Consider the following 18,334-nt stretch of genomic DNA (forward strand, 5'->3'; position numbering starts at 1 on the left):
TTTACAATGATCAATGCATTTAAATGAGGACATATAGTTGGAATCCTAAATGATTAGAAGTGGATGTAAGCCATTATAGTCAATAATATGGGCAATTATGGCCTTCAACATGGAGAAAAAAACCATACTGTAAAGTCATCTGTAAAGGTTCCTCACATATTGTATGTTAATACAGAACAAGCTGTTGATGGCAGAAATTCCGGTCTATGATTAATTAATTCACATCTTATTCAGACAAGGGTCAAGAAAAAAATGTATGGACACTAATCTGTCATTGAAAAATTATTTTTAGACCTCCAGTCTAAGGTCGCGCTGTCCTTTCGACTTTTTACTGTGTAGCTTAACTTTAATCTTCACTACATTTAACAGGCAATCTAAGAAGATTTGAAATCTGTCAATTGAACAAATTTTTGGTTTCTCAGATCCAGTAGATCGGTTGTTCAATTTTTATTTGTGAGGTCTAATTCTCTATAACTAGGTATCCAGCAGCAAATGTACATTTATTTGATTTTAAGCAATTCAAACACCACTAATAAGCACCACTTTTAGGCTATTTCAAAACAGAAAGTCCAAATCAAAACAGAAAGTCCAAATCAAAACAGAAAGTCCAAATCAAATATCAAACTCATAAGCTCAACCACATCAAACAAATAGATAACAACTGTCATATTCCTGATTTGGTAATTTTCTCGATAGTTTATTTGATTTGGGTCTGTTTTTTCAAACTTTTAACATGTTTATTCTTTAACTAGCAGTTCAATCATTTTTCAGAGTATATCATCATGAGTTTACATTAATTACAAATTTACAATACATGTATGTCCGTTAGAACTAATAGTTTTGATTACACGGTGGTCATTTACTTTTTTTTCCCCACTGAACCAATAAAATGATGTCACTGTCAGATGATACCTTCCACTGAGTTGGTCATGTATAAAATTCTGTTATCTGTAATCTGTAATATATATATGTAACACTCAGAAACGTGTCCTTCCCCCTAAAAGTGTTCGATTCCCCCAAACGTGTCCCCATGACGTTACTGAACTGCAAAACATGTCTAAGTTGTAAAACAGCGCCAATGCATGTCAGTTGTATAAAAGCCCAAACGTGTCCAATTTTAATAAACACCCAAACGTGTCCAATCCCCCTAATGTGTGCATATTTTTATTTTTTACTAAAAATGTCATTTGTGTCAATATTATAAATACCTAGGTTATTTGGTTATTGCTTTTTCATTAACGTATACTTATTTTGCTATTTCATTAAAAATAGAAAATAACTTTAGGTATTATTTTTTTTTAAACCGGCAGAATAACCTGGGTAAAAGTGGGGACGTTCGTTAAGCTATGTTACAATGGATGTAAATGTAAGCAGCCATGCTCAATTAAATTGTAGATATAAAATCAGATACCTCGTGTAGGGAGAATTTCATATTATTTGAATAATATTATGTTAGCAATAAAATACATTTGTCCTGTTGGGGCCTTTTATAGCTGTTTATGCAGTATTGGCTTTGCTCATTGTTGAAGGCCGTAAGGTGACCTATAGTTGTTAATGTCTGTTTCATTTTTGTCTCTTGTGGATAGTTGTCTCATTGGCAATTATACCACATATATATATAGACCTATCAATGCAAATTTACTGTATAAGATTAATGGAAAAACAGACCAAAACACAAAAACTTAACTATAGCCACTAAACCATAAAAATGAGGTTAAGGTCAGATGACACCTGCTAGTTGAATATGTACACCTTGCAATGCTGCATACACCAAATATGTTAGACCTATTGCTTATAGTATCTGAGATATAGACTTGACAACCAAAACTGATCCATGAAATCAGGTTGTGGTCAAGTGAAAACTGTCTTCTAATAAGAGAGAAATTTACTTTACAAAAAGTAGTCACTGAACCATGAAAATGAGGTCAAGGACAATTGACATGTGACAGACAGAAACTTTGTAACATAAGGCATACATATACAAAGTATGAAGCATCCAGGTTTTTACTCTACCTTCTAAAATGTAGCTTTTAAGAAGTTAGTTAATTAACGACGCCGCCTGATCAATATTCGTTTTCGAGGTTTCTGCCATAAAAGTCCAGTCTCCACAAATGTTATGTTCATCTTTTTAATACTGGTTAATGAAATCATTACAGTGTGTACTGGCTGGTCATTATTGCGTATGATACGATTTTGACACGCCTACATAGCTAATAAATATTCATGACTTTATAGATGAGATCAGCACGTGTAGCCAGAAACTGAGTTTTAGATTTGTAGCATAACTGTACATATGTAGTTTTGAGAATATAGAATAGATACAAAAATAGTGTTTTTAATATTAATAATCCGAGCAAGTAAAACACGGATCTATCACAAAAAATCATACAATAATTCCCCCAATTTTTAATCACAAAAACAGTCTTCACGCCAAGTGGTAGCTCAGGCAGCCCAGGCTGGTAAAATTGCTCACGGGCCTGTAAAATTCAGACCTACAGGCCAACATAATCTAACTAAAAATTTTCAAAAATTGAGCTGCGGGCCTGTAGATTTAGCAGTTCAGCGTGAAGACTGCAAAAATATAAATATTTTGGCATATATCCCTACTTGGACTAATTTAATAAACTGGCGTAAAACAGTCAAGTATAAACATAAACCAGATGCTCCGCAGTGCGCAGCTTTATACGACCGCAGAGGTCGAACCCTGAACGGTTGGGGCTAGTATGGACACAACATTTAAACTGGATACAGCTCTGAATTTGGATTGTGATTAAATAGTTGACACAGCATAGGTTTCTGACACAGAATGAATGTGGTCTAATGAACTTAAAATTTTTTTTTTTGCTTTTGAGCAATTCACTATGCTTTGGAATATTAATCCTTTAATATTTGAAGAAATTTTCTTTTTCATTTCTGAAATCTGAAATAAGAAAAATTGAACCCCACAAATTTTTTTTCACCTCCCCCTTTCCCTTATTCAAAAATGATCTCAAATCAAATTTCTTATGGAGTTTTCAACAGTAACTACTGATTTAAATACATCATAAAATATAAAATGTCATACAGTCATGATTTAAGTTGATTTAACTACTATTCTGGACAAAGAAAGATAACTCAAATGCAACATTTTATATTGGCAAATTTTCAATGAAGTTCATTAAACTAAAGTTTTTGGCAAATTTCCAATGGAATTTATTAATAATAAAGTTTTTGGAAAATTTCCAATATACATAATTTAAGAGCAGTTTAGGTGAGATATTAATTTATAGTTTCAATTACCAATCTTACACTGCTTTTAAATTATGTTTTGTACTTAAGTAATTGTCCATTAACCTGGAAACCCTTTTCCCCCCTTTTTGCACCTTATTCCTTAACGGTTTGAGCAATAACTCCCAAAGACAATTCTTACCATCCCTTTGTGGTATTCCAATATCCAAAATCTAAATACATGGTTAGATTCATCATATCAAAGAAACCCAATAATTCAATTTTTGATGAAATCAAATAAAGTTCAATTTTGGACCCTTTAGACCTCAATGTGGACCAATTTGATAACCGGTCTTAAATATTAAAAATCAAAATACATGATTAGATTCAGCATATTGAAGCACCCCATATATTGAATTTTTGTTGAAATCAAACAAAGATTAATTTTGGACCCCGATTTAGACCAACTTGAAAACTGGGCCCATAGTCAAAAACATAAGTACATGTTTAGATTCAGCATATCAAAGAACCCCAAGAATTCAATTTTAGTTAAAATCAAACTAAGTTTAATTTTGGACCCTTTGGACCTTAATGTAGAATCAATTTGAAAACGGGACCAAAAATTAAGAATCTACATACACAGTTAGATTCGGTATATCAAAGAACCCAATAGTTCAATTTTTGATGAAATCAAACAAAGTTTAATTGTGGCCCCTAATTTGTTGGGACCAAAACTCCAATCAAAGAGCTGATAGCTCTGAAGTGGAAGAAGGTGAATAAAAGGTAACTTGAATTACCATAAAAGCAGCCCCACTTACCCAGGCTGCTTTGTTCCATTATCGTTAAAATGTATTTTTTTTCTTCAAACAAGAAAAGGTCATAAGTACATGGATTTCCCATCCGTACAATCATTTTCTATGTTCAGTTGACTATGAAAATTAGGTAAAATCTTTAATTTGGCAGTAATTAAGAAGATCATATCAAGAGGAACACATGTGTACTAAGTTTCAAGTTGATTGGATTTCAACTTCATCAAAAACTACCTCGACCATAAACTTTATAACCAGAAGCAGGACGGACGGACAGACTAGAAAACATATTGCCCATAAATGGAGCATAAAAATAGTAAGACTTGTTACATACCTGCCAACTTTTGAAAGTTTCCATATGGGTTTTTACTGCACAACAATTTTAAAGGTTACAATTTTTAGCGACGTATTTTGCAAGATCTGGATTGTCTAGAAAAAGTGTCATATTTGTATGATGAACTTACATGCCTTTTCCTTAAGTCTGTTTGCATGATTCTAGTTATATATTAAATCGGTAGAAAAAATATACATGAAGCTAGCAGACCAGGGTTTATTTTCCAGATTAAGAATATTAGATGCTTGTTGAAATTTCCAATTTTGAATTATGCACAAAGATGGACCTTTAACAGGTTGGGAACAACACTCCAAATGAGGGTAACATAACTGGAAGATCATCACAACCCACTGTAAAAAATGAACACAAAATAGAATTTTTCAATAAAATGCTAAAAATAGGCTTTAAAGTATTAAAATGCATTGCAAAAAACAAATATTTCATTAAATAAATTTAAGTAGAATATTCCTATGATATTCCTTTTCATATTGGATACAAATTTTATTGAGTCTACTGCAGACACTTTGTAGTCAAAGTGTTTCAACTGAGGTACTACACAGGCGTCAAAAGGCGTCATTATGGAGTAAAGGGGGTGGCGTCAAAAAGCGTCATTATGGAGGAAAGGGTTAAGTACTGAATGGTCAAAACATCATGTTTTTTTATCGACATAAATTTTGTCATAAATGTAACCAAATGATGTAGAAATTGTGTTTTTTCTTCAAATTTCCATCAAATTGTAATGTTTATAGTTCCATTATTGCCTCTCCATTTGAATAAAATAAAATAATAAGAAGAATCTGTTTCTTGTTTTGTTTTGTTTTGTTTTTGACAAATGATTGTTCACTGCTAGCAAATGAATCATTATATTTATATATCTTATCTGTATATATTTTTGTTCATGTCTTCATCTCCTTATCATTTGTAAATGTATAGACAAATAAGAAAGAAATAAGCTCCACATGTATATTTGCAACATCGTAAATTAATTAAAATAACATTCTGTCGTAAACAAAATTATGATATAAACTTCAATTTAATCCTTGAAAGGAGGTCTAGATTGCTAAAATAATTTATAAATTTTAATTTTTTTATTTGTCCAAAATCATTTAAATTCATTTAATCAACATCCTTTTATGATTATTTGATTAAAATATTAATCATTTATAGTCTTTTTAAAATTTACATTTTTAAAAGCAAAATAACTGAAAACAGGATAAAACAAAGGGAAGTAACAAAAAAGTATTTCAATATTCGCAATACACATCGTTTTGATAACACAACGGCAGTTAGCCGGAGGTAAACATCGTTGATTACCAGTATGTTTGACACCCAAGCTGTCAAGTGAAGCCATATAATTATACATCTTCTTTGACGTTCAGGTAAAATTTAACACAGGTGTCAATTACACCCGTACAGTAGTAAGAAATGATCAAATATGGCGTCTGAAAAATTTCATACACGGGAGTTTTTTCTCCTAAACGGGAGGTTCACATGTATGTTACGAGGGGCATCTAATTCACATGACAAAGGAAAACCATGAATAAAGACAACACTTTATATATCCTTTTTATTTATATAAAAACAAAATCTTCTTGTCTACAGGATAGCAAATTCGTAACTTCAAGGGCGAACTTGTAAACAGGGCGAGTTGTCCCGATACCAAATTCACGCATGCGTAATACAAATATCTACAGTTAAAACATCCTGTTACAAGTAAACAAATAGCGTTCATGTGGATGAAATGAAATCTAATAATTTACATAAATAAAAGGGTCATATTTACGATAGTGATTGTTTTACAATCATAATTTACAAATTAAATGATTCAGATGCCTAATCATGTGTAAAAATCGGTGTCAGGAATCTAAGTTGTTTTGAAATTGTAATACACGAAATGAATGCGGCATACGGAGACTCAATGCCAATGGTCAGCCCCTTAAGTCTTCAGAAGACTTGACGTCTTCTTCCACTAAAAATCAATCCAAATCTTCCTTTTGTGGTCATAAACCTTGAGTTAAAATTTCATAGATCTCTATTAACTTATACTAAAGTTATGTCCAAAAACCAAGAAAAATGCTTATTTTGGGACCTGTTTTTGGTCCCTTATTCCTAAACTGTTATGACTTTAACTCCCAAAATCAATCCCAACCTTCCTTTTGTGGTCATAGACCTTATATTAAAATTTCATAGATTTCTGTTTGCTTATACTAAAGTTATTGTGCGAAAACCAAGAAAAATGCTTATTTGGGCTCTTTTTGGCCCCCAATTCCTAAACTGTTGGGACCAAAACACCCAAAAACAATCCCAACCTTCCTTTTATGGTCATAAACCTTGTGTTTAAATTTGGCAGTGGCTATTTGACCTGCACTGGCAAAATTGCAAATTTGCTATTTAGCCGGCACTGATTAAATTGTATCTCAATAATCTCACTGCCATTAAAATGTAAGAATAATAATTAAATATAATTTTTTTTTATTCAAAACCTTTTGCTACTGTTGCTCATATAAACACTTAAACTTCTTATCTAAAAAAAATTTAAAAAATATGTTACTATACTACATTCTGGAAACTAGTATACTCTTTTCATTTACGGAACCAGCATTGTGATTGTGTTGCCGATGCAATGGCAGAATGGTCTTAGCTTTCAGTACCATGAGAAGACTTGAGAAATACAATTATAATCAAGCGATTATCTGGCTTGGTCTTTTGAACATAAACCGTAAAAAAAAATTCATCATACACATTTTTTTTCAGTATAAGAAAGGAAAGGAAATGGTCCTTTGATTTTTATAATTACAAAAATGTATATTTGAGAATTAAAAGTTGAAAAAAAAGATTAAAACATAAAAATGTAATTGTATTTATTTTTGTATGTTCTCATTTAAAAAATATCATGTAAGTTACACAGACACTGTTACTTATTAATCTAGCTCAAACCAATACACATTAGAAATTTGTTTTTCTCTAATTAACTTAATTCTTTTTACTGGCATATATCCTTCTAAATGGAGAGAAAATTACATTAAACTAGTATTCAAAGGAGGGTGTTTTAATAACCCCTCAAACTACAGAGGTATAGCACTTTCTAGCTGCTTAGGAAAATTTTTCTCAAGAGTTTTGTATAACCGTTTAGAAAAGTATTCAGAAAATAATAATATTATCTGTCGTGAACAGATTGGATTCAAAAAAGGATGCAGAACTAGTGATCACATTCTTACTTTAAAAACTATTATTGATAAGGCTTTTAAATCAAACAAAAGAATATATGCATGTTTTATTGATTTTAAAAAAGCTTTTGACACTATAAATAGAGAGGCTCTGTTGCACAAACTTGCTGAATATAACATAAATGGACCATTCTTTAATATTCTAAAAGATATGTACAAAGAAGTTTTATTGCCGTTAAAGTCACTGAAGGCATTACTAATATGTTCCCTTCCACAGTTGGAGTAAAACAAGGCTGCATTCTAAGTCCTACCTTATTTTCTTTTTATATAAATGATTTAACCTCAATGTTTGATAACACATGTGATCCTGTAACATTACATGACATAAAATTGTCTAGTCTTTTATATGCTGATGACTTAGTATTAATATCAGAATCCTCAGAAGGTTTACAAAATTGTCTAAACAAGTTAAATACTTATTGTGAAAAATGGAACTTGACTGTCAATCTTGACAAGACAAAAACAATGATATTTAATAAAAGTGGTAAAAAACTTACTAAAGACAAGTTTGTATTGAATAATGAAGTAATTGAATGCTGCACAGAATATAAATATTTAGGTATACTATTCAAGCCATCAGGAATTTTCACTAATGCAGTAAATCTCCTATGTAAAAAAGCTTCTAAGGCATTGTTTTGTATAAAAAAAAATACTCTACTCAGATAAGATGGATGTTTTTCCCATATGAAACTATTTAATTCTTGTGTTAGCCCAATATTACTGTATTGTAGTGAGATATGGTCGCTAAATATTGTGAAGAACAACAAAACTCTTGAATCTCAATATTTATCTATGGAATCAGTAAAACTCCAAATAAAATTTGCGAAAGGTCTTCTAAATGTTAATTCAAAGGCAGTAAATACAGCTGTATTAGCTGAATTGGGAATGTACCCTATTGGTATACAGGCCCTTAAGTCTTCTGTAGGATTTTGGTTACATATTTTAAAGTCAAATGAAAATGAGTCATTATTATATAATGTTTATAAAGCTAACAAGCAGTTAAATGATGGATTTGCTTCAAAAGTTAAAATGCTACTTTCAAAATTGAATTTCACTCATGTTTGGGAAAATCAATGTACCTTCTCTAAAAAAAGATTACTTTTAGCAATCGTGAAGAAGCTCAATGAAAATTACATTATATTTTGGAGAAATTGTCTCTTTAATGATGATAATTCAATAAATGGAAATAAACTAAGAACCTACAGAAAATTTAAAGTAAAGTATGAACTAGAAAAGTACCTTTTATTGAATTTAGATAAAAATGTTACAAAAAATTATGCTAAAATAAGAATAAGTAATAGTATGCTGGCTGTTGAACGTGGTAGATACAACAAAACAGCTTTAGAAAATAGAATATGTCCTTTATGCCATAAAGAGGTGGAAGATGAATTTCATTTTATCATAACATGTTCAGAAATTAATAAACCTAGGATCAAAATGTTTGATGAAATATCTAGTATTGTCCCCTGTTTTAATTCAATGAGTGAAGAAAACAAATTTGATTTTATATTTTCCTGCGAAGAATGTGATATTTTACTTATCATTGTTAACTACATAAGTGAAATGTATAATGAAAGAAACAATTATAATGTCAATATATGAACTGTGTAATTGATGGCTCAATTTATAATGTTATATATATTATAACATATTTTTTATAACATACGCATAATATTTTAATTGATAATTTTAAAGAGGAGGCATGCTGTCAAAAATAGTATTATAATTAATACTAATAATCTATGTTTTTGTTTTTCTTTCAATGCTACATGTTTGTAGTGTTTAATGACTATCGTTTTGTATTTAATATGCCACTGTCTGTTTGTTTGTTTTTGTTGTATATTTTAGTAACAATCCTATTGTTTGGATTTTATACTAATAAAATTCTTATTCTTATTAGGTCTTTCCACTTTTCTGTGGAAAGACCTATTGTTTTTCTTCTGATTATTTTTTTTTTTTTTTTCTTCCGCCTAATTTTGTTCTTGCGATAAACATTTGTTTCGCAATATGTCGCTTAGATATTTGGTATATGATATCGAACAGTTTATGCGCTTTTGAAATTTACCCTGCGTAAAAGAATACTTTTCTTTGTAGGAGTTATCTCCCCAAACACTGTTTTCCTTGTTAGCGCATCTCCTTCGCAACCGTAATATATTATGACAAATTTATTTTACAAAATTGCTCGTTATATCCTTCGCATGATTTGTCCTATTTTGACCGAAGTTATATGAACGCTCCAAATGAGAGTTATTTCCCCTTATGCATTTGATATAAGTGATATGCATTTCTATCTTGTAAACCATAAGTGCTAGAGACTTAGGATCTTTTGATTTGAGGTCCTTGGTCCCAAAAAATGAAAATTAGGTCAAGGTCAAAGGTCAAGGTCATATTCTAATTTTTGAATTTGGCTAATTCTCTCTTATTTCCAGAAACTGTATAAGATAACAACAAATTATTTTACCTAAATTGTTTGTTGCGACATGTCGTTACACGTAAATTTTGATTGCAAGGGTACGTTGAACGTAAAAGGGAGTTTTCTCCCCTCTTGTATTAAAAAATACGCGTATGGTGATATAACTCATTAACCAACTATAAATAAGACTTATAGTCTTTTGATTTGAGGTCCTTGGTTTGTGACCTTGAAATAGAGGTCAAGGTCATAGGTTAATAGGACGTTCTAGATTTTGACCTTCTCTTTAAATTCATATAAATACATCATAAAGCCATAAGGAACTAATATTATTAACTGATTTTTACTATATCAATATCAAAATAGATCTTTACTAGTGGAAAGACCTTCAATTGTTCTCTGAACAATTGGTTTTTAATTGATATTCTTATTCTTATTCTAATTATTTTTTTCTTCAAATTTCAATGATTTATCATATATTGAGTTTCAAAAGTTGACTTTTAACTGCTAAAAAATATGATTTTTGTGAGGTCATGTTATTTTTATACTGTATTTTTATTAATGCTTGATATTGTGATAAAATTATTTTAAATTATTATTAAGCTTTTTTTTATTCTCTACTAATCACATCAATGAACAGTTTTATCCAGTGCCGGCTAAATAGCAAATTTGCTATTTTGCCGTTGCCGGTCAAATAGCCACTGCCTTTAAATTTCATAGACTTCTATTTACTTTTAAAGTTAGAGTGCGAAAACTAAATGTCTTTGGCTGTTTGGATGACAACGCGACGACGACAACGCCGCAAACGTCTTACCAATAATCGACCAAAATATTTTCAATTTTTGCAGTCGTATAAAAATATCTACAAGGAATTTTAATAAAAATTTGGGCCGAAAGTGCAGGGTTCGAATTGATGTATGGTGCGAACGTGACTATTTCAGTGCCCCCTCCCTTTTATGTAAAAAGTACTGGATAAGCCACTGCCTACCATTTTCCAATACAATCCCCTGAATATACATATAAGAAGATATGGATAGTCGACCTTCCCATGGATAGAAACAAGTGCCTGTGTAGAAAACTTTCTAGTTTCCTTTCAGCTAACAGTGCAAGGGAGATAATAATTGCCGCCAAAACTATGTTTTATGGGGGATCGGCAAAATGATCCAAAGAAGGATACACAGCACGCTAAATATTTATTATAAATAGAAACATAAGAATTTCTACGCTCAAATGTATCGCCTACTTTTATGAGGTTGAATTTATTTTGAAAGTCGAAAGTACATTATCTGGCGTGATTCTCGAGCATTGAAGATCATGGTCAGATAGACCCTGCCAGAGACGTGATCATATATGCGTCTCTGACCCTCCCAGACAGATATTTTCAAATTACAGACATACCATCAACCCAATATATTTAGCATATGTCATGAATTCTCCAGTGTATATATAATCTGACTGGAAAAAGTAATTATGTTATAGTTATTGACCAAGCAAGTCGGTATATGGGATTTAATCTGCACAGCACGAGATGACACAATAACCCGAACGACGTAGGAGTTCGGGTTATTGGGTCATCTCGTGCTGTGCAAATTAAATTTCATATACCGATTTGATTGGCCAATAACTGTTTTAACACATGACGCAATCTATTTACGTGAACGTTTTAGAAATGTTGACGTCATTCCGCAATCCACGGATCCTAGGAAAGTTTCTTGTAGGGTAAAGCAAGGCGAAAATACGACTTTGGTAAGTTTAAAATTAATATTTTTTTTCATATTTCTAAAATTGCGATTTAATGGTATATTTTTTTATCGCTTCCTCAGGCTTGGGTAAATGATAAAAAAAAAATGTTTTGTTGATTAAAATATTTCCGTTAAATTTATTCCCCATTTTTATTTAATTGGTGACGATTAAGACTTTCACAAACTGTGTACTTTCAAATCGGTGTATGAATATAAAAAAAAAATAACTGCAAGGGTTATTGAGTTTAAATCAGAATAATTGCTTTTGAATTTCTTTCCCTCAATGATATGCTTAGAGAGAAAAAGAAACGAGGAAGATATTATATTATTTAAATCTAAAATATTAAATAAACAGAAAATACGTTTCTCTTTCAAAACCTTTAACACCCCCCCCCCCCCCCCCCCCCCCAAATCTCTTTTTATCTTCTGTATTTCTTTTTAAGACACGTCCATCTAAATGAAGTCTGATTGATCTCCAGCTAATCCCCCTGTTTTAAAACAAACTGAAATATGGTCCTCATTAAATTTGGTCCAAAAATAGTTCCTTTATATTCGGATATTCAAAAAGTCGTTATAAATTCCATTGAGTCTGAAACTAATCTAAATCAGATTGATTTCTTTATATTCGGATATTCTTAGATACAATTCTTTTTGGGCAGAAATTAACAAAAATTGTTTCAACTTTCTTTTTTACTTTAAAACACTGATATAGATTTACGTTGTACACAAAATATAATAAAATAGTTTATGTCCCAGCTTTAATAGATTAAAAAAAAATGAAGGAATGAGAAACCTTTCTTTTTTTTTATTTTGAAACTACGATGTTTGTACGAAGTTTATCTTTGTCGTAATTTCAAGGCAGATGGCAGATTCGGGGGTGGGGGGCGAACAGGTCGTTAACCCTTGGATTTGACAAAGTATCGTGTTTTAGCTTCAAAACGTCAATATTGTCTTTAGTCTCGCTACACTCGTGGATTTTTTTTTTTAATTTGATAGAATAACGCCCCATTCAAAATCAAAGAACCGCCCCTAAAGGTAAAAATAGATTTGAACTGTGCAGTTATCTGAGGTAGTTAATGCACACCTTAGCTGTGCATTATCCAGATTATACCACAGTAAGAACAAAGAGATTTTACTCTTGCCATGTGTTAAGATACATGTAATTACTAAAATTGATCATCCGCGCCACGGACAAATGTCAGAACACTATCAACACTGCCAGCTGGCAAACATGTAAACCTTAGAGAACCATTCAATACACCAAAGATAGTCGACCAATACCGTATACTAATCAATAAATGAACAAATCCATGAAAATATAGCATTGACCAATGAACAATGAAAATGATGATGGCATGTAGGTCCGTGTAACACTTATCAATTCAAAGTTTTAAAACGTTTTGAAATTTTAGATTTTTGGAATTTTGATCAAAGTTTTAAAATATCAAAATTTCAAATTGCGTAAAAGTTTTGAAATTTAGAAGGTTTAACCAAATAATTAAAATATAAAAATTCTAAATATCGTTTTTAAATTTGATAGTTTAAAAATTTGATCAAACTTTTAAAATACTAAACCTAACGTGCAATTTTGATTATTTCACTTTTTGAAAGTTTGATATTTTAAATTTTTGATTAGAATATCAAAAATAGAAAAGGGGCGAAAAGAGGGAAACATATACACACGGCACCTATTTAAACCGGCATCAAAAAGGTCAGAGGCTCCTGAATTGGGACAGATGCAGGCCCACAAATGCACATGTTTCGTGAGATCACAACCCCCCCTCTACCTCTAGAAAATGTAGAATGAACTAACATTCACACAGTTAATTAAACACACTTTAAAAGAAATCCAAGTCCTATGTCAGAATAGGAAACATAAGAAAGTAATCAAAATGACAATGTTAATAAATTAACAAAGGACTGCCATATATATATAAGCCAGCTCCAGATCTCAATTAAACTAATTGAAAGATAATGTCTTCATCAAATGAATAACAAACACAAATCCTCCCTGGTGTATTTATTGCTATCATTCATGAAATATTTGTCACTGACAACCAAAAATCGATAATTCAAAATAGGTTCTTTACATACAAATTTCAAAGAAACTCAGGATTCAGCTGGCTCGGGCAAAGTAGCCCTTATAGATGTATTTTGGTATGTTTAATAGATAAAGGAAGATGTGGTATGCGTGCCAATGAGACACTCGACATCCAAATAACAATTTATATAAGTAAACCATTATAGGTTAAGGTAAGGCCTTCAACACGGAGCGTTGGCTCACACCGAACAGCAAGCTATAAAGTGCCCCAAAAATTACTAGTGTTAATCATTCAAACGGGAAAACCAACGGTCTTATCTATATCAAAACGAGAAACACGTATGAACTACATCAACAGAAGACAGCCATTGTACATCAGATTAACTTCATTTTAGCGAAACACCTCTTCAATTGATTCGGTTCTTATATATACTTCACTTTCAAATATTCAGTTTTCAGTGTTCTGTAGGTGAATGCTTTACTGGAAATTCAGCATTTTACAAGGCCACCCTTAAAAAATTGTTTGTTTGGCATTGCCGACCCACAATATCAGCAGGTGGGTAGGTAGGTAGGATTTTTTTTTTTTTTTTTTTTACATTTAAAAGCCTTATACATGTAAATCATGAAGTCTCCAGATCAATGTTGTCTAAAGCATTGCAGCATTGTTGTGTGTACATGCTGGTGGTTTCTTTGAAAGGGGTCAACAATCAATTTCACATTCTACATCATATGGATAATTTCACGTAAGACTTTCAGTTTTATTGGCAAAGTTAACCAAAGTACCCAGAAAAAAAACACAGAACTGAGGCAGGAAACTGACAAATTAACCATATAAAATGTATGACGTGAAAATTGAACTTTTATTGTGGGACTGCCCATTGAACAGAGGCCTGATGTCACATCTTGAAGTTGTGGTCACAGTTTGGTAAAATTACCATAAGTTAAATGGCTCAACCACTACGGCTCCTTGTACAAATGGACAAAGATTTAAAACTTTGCTTTGGTTTTATAAACATCACTTTCTACACCATATGGGTAATTTCATGGCAGTCAGTTTTAGTGCCGTACTAAACCGTAGTACTTGAAGGAAAATGCCAACCTGTGGGAGGAAACTGACTAACCTTATCACATCCGACATGAAAATCAAACCTTAATTTTGCAACTGCCCAACTAGGGCTCAAACCAATACCTGGAGGCTAGTAATCATACATGTAAGGTGTGACGAACTACCATACAAACATGCCTACTTCCCCTGATAAGTTTTGAGGATAAAGGATCTGTTCCAAATTAGGATAGCAAAATATTAAAAATTTGGAAGGTTGGCACAAATAGACATGGTGTTTATACTAATATTATCCAAGTGCAAGGTTTTTCAGGGATAGGTTTAAAACGTATGATAAATTCAAAATGGAAATATGCAGCAGGACAGACAATTTTTGCAGATAAATAAACTATGGGTTGTAATGCTTGTTTGATGAACAGAAATCTGGACATGCATTACATGAATACAGATAAATTAATGAGCCCTTAGAATTGTGGAAAAGGAGGGGATTTTATTCATCACTAGTACACTGGATACATTTATAAATATGTTTCTGTCAGTATCTTTTGTGTTTTAAGAATTATCTTATTCATGTTAAGAAGAAAGGCAAGAAAAGGGGGAAGTACTACAATTGACACAAGATGCTAGTCTTTAAAATATGTATGTTTTGTTCCAGGCTAGCATCTACTAGTACAAAACTACTATAAACCTGTAAATCATTATGGTCTTTAAGCTTTGGTGCTTACAGCCATAATTATCTTGAATGCATCATTGTGGTTCTGACTATAGTAGATACTTTGTTCTCTGGTTCAAGGGAAAATTTGTCAATGATAAATTTCAAATATTTAATAAGTTCAACAAATGTAAGAGCCACGCATATTTGTTCTGTGATGTCCCGGTGAAAAACTTCTATCTCATGAAGCGACAAAGTCAAGCAGAAATCATCTGTTTCTGCTTTACAAAAGATAAAATTGAGTCCTCTACAAGGTCTCTCAGAACGTTTCTTTCAAAGAATAGCTGAAATTTGAATTTTGATAAAATCCATCTCCCTTAACAAATGCATTGCAGCATAGGGAGATGCCTTCCCCTGCCAGCCTCTTTGACATTACTTTTGGCAGACTTTTTCTATTCCATGTCATTTAAATGTTTGCTCCCAATACAGTGTAAGGCAAGCGCTTTTAAGATCATGATTTGAAATAAGTAAAGCCAGGAACAAACTCGGCGGATACGATCAATTTCCGGCACAATTTCGATTTTTTTAAATAAAAAAAAAAAAAAATTCTGAAACGCAAATAAAATTATTTGGGCGGCAAGTTTTTCAGTGGGTCGGGCGGCAATGCCAAACAAATGAAATTTTATTTTAGGCCCAATGTACTGGTTTTTCGAGAGCAACATTGGTGTATGGCCAAAAATGGAAAAATCCATCATGCAGCTGACAGCGTGGCACTCTCTTTACACGTCCCATTCTGATTGGACGTACCTGTGTTCTTTTACTTTGGTTAAAGTTGATTACCGTTCGATAACTTAAAAATGCATAAATAACAAATACGGAAAAATGATATCTCTTGATACCAAAAAAAAACCCTTTTCCTTTTATGTGCTATTTAAAAACAGAGGTTGATTTAGAGCCCCCAATGGAGCTACGTATATGATAAATGCATATACTTTTTACAAGCATCAGTCCAAACGTTATCTAAGGGAGCGCCCATTTAACTCCAAAAGTTGTTTTATTGAAGTAAAAAAATCGCGCTAAGCTCTTAAAATTTAATTTATGAAGTTTTTTTTATCGCTATTGATCAAATTATTTGGTTCAAAATTTAACACTTTAAGGTATGGGGGGAATCTGGATTCAGATTATATTTGTTTTGTCCTCTGCTTGCACAGATTTTTCCCCTATCAAACTGGGGTTCAAAATATTTTTATGTACCATTATTGAAGCCCCTCGTGAATGTATCCAAGTAAAATAAAATTAAAAAAAAAAGTGTCACCTTAGTGACAATATTTATATATCAGATTCCCAAATAAGATTACCATTTATCGCTAATATAAAATATTCAAAATATTTTTTTAATTTTCAAAATGCCGACGCCTACAAGTGGATAGATGGGGGCATAATGTACAGCGGCAACTTTTACATTAATATGAAGCCTGGAAATAATGTGTATGGTATACGTTTATGATAAATATGATGAATGTGTTCAGCTTTTACAAAACCAGAACGATAAGTTGTATGTTAACGTTTCTTTTTTTTTTTTTTTTATTTTTTACCTTTTTAATTTAATTTGGTTTTATTGGCTTTTTTTTAACTTAATTTGATTCGAGTGTCTTTGGTTAGTCTTTTGTAGACGAAACGCGCGTCAGGCGCAAATAAAAAATTTACACCCGGGCAACTATCTATGAAGAGTTTATGTAGAAACCTTATAAAAATTTCCTGACTCCAGGCTACCGATAATTGATTTTACTCTTAATTTCGGCGTAATAAGATAGTGAAAACCTCCCACATTCCAGATACCACAACGTTCATTGGGACACCATGAATTCAGATTTCCTACCGTCACGGCTGGTAATCTACACACGCAGAACATTTGGTTCTGCAATGAAAACCGTGAGAGGATTTTCCGGTTGTGCTTGAGTGGAGCAATTGTCACCGCTTCGAAAGGTATATACATTTCTAAATCGCAATTTTTCTTATTCGACTGATCAAAATATTGAAAATCGGAGAATGCTATGCTGTGGTGAATACTTTAACGAAGAGATACATGTATCATTTACTGTTGTACGTGGAGTTGAACTCCTAAAAAATCAGTTGCCGCACGAGAATTTGCCTAAAAAAGTGACATTTCGATTTTAAAATGGCTCTAATTACAGACCCACAAGTTCAAATTTACTTTTTATTCGGTCAATGGGTATGGATGTCGTTTTGGAAGGCGTGGACGCTGTCCAGTGTTGATCGACATCTTAATAAATCTAAAAACCTCATATTTGCATTATGACATGCGTGAGGGGACCGGTTCTGATTGAGGACATCGTGAATGCGTGAGGGGACGTGAAATCATAATATTATATCCAAATTATGAGTATTTGAAAGTTGCCTAAATGTGGTCAGATTGTTTATGAAAAAACACATTTGTGTGCATTTACAAAATTAATGAGATAGAATTTTGAAATACATTGTGGGAAGATAGGTTTTAGGAACAATAAAAGGAAATATTTTGTCAACGATTTGTTTCTAGCTACAAATAAAAGTTGAAAAATTTCATATCAGCCCAGTATATATTTTTTACGAAAAGAGTTAACTCCCCTTGTATTGCGTATTTTTTTTTTAAATGGATCGCTAAAACACAAATTTTGATATTCAGTTGAATATTTTGATTTAAACAATACATCACAAAGTTTTCTGTATATGAATAAACAGTACCAATAAATTGCAAATATGTCTCCAATAAAGGCAACAGTAGTAAACCGTTGTAGAAATTCATAAATTGATTGAGAAAAAACAAATTCGGACTACAAACTAAAACT

At 31.9% G+C, this 18,334-nt stretch overlaps 1 protein-coding gene across 1 annotated transcript in view; it reads right to left on the reverse strand.

Moving 5' to 3' along the window:
* The window catches only part of LOC143047800 (receptor-type tyrosine-protein phosphatase H-like), a 92,865-nt gene that overhangs the window by 61,502 nt on the left and 13,029 nt on the right, over positions 1-18,334 (reverse strand). The gene's annotated exons all lie outside the window — the stretch shown is intronic.

This window comes from Mytilus galloprovincialis, chromosome 10, assembly GCF_965363235.1.
Source record: "Mytilus galloprovincialis chromosome 10, xbMytGall1.hap1.1, whole genome shotgun sequence".
NCBI classification, from domain to species: domain Eukaryota; kingdom Metazoa; phylum Mollusca; class Bivalvia; order Mytilida; family Mytilidae; genus Mytilus; species Mytilus galloprovincialis.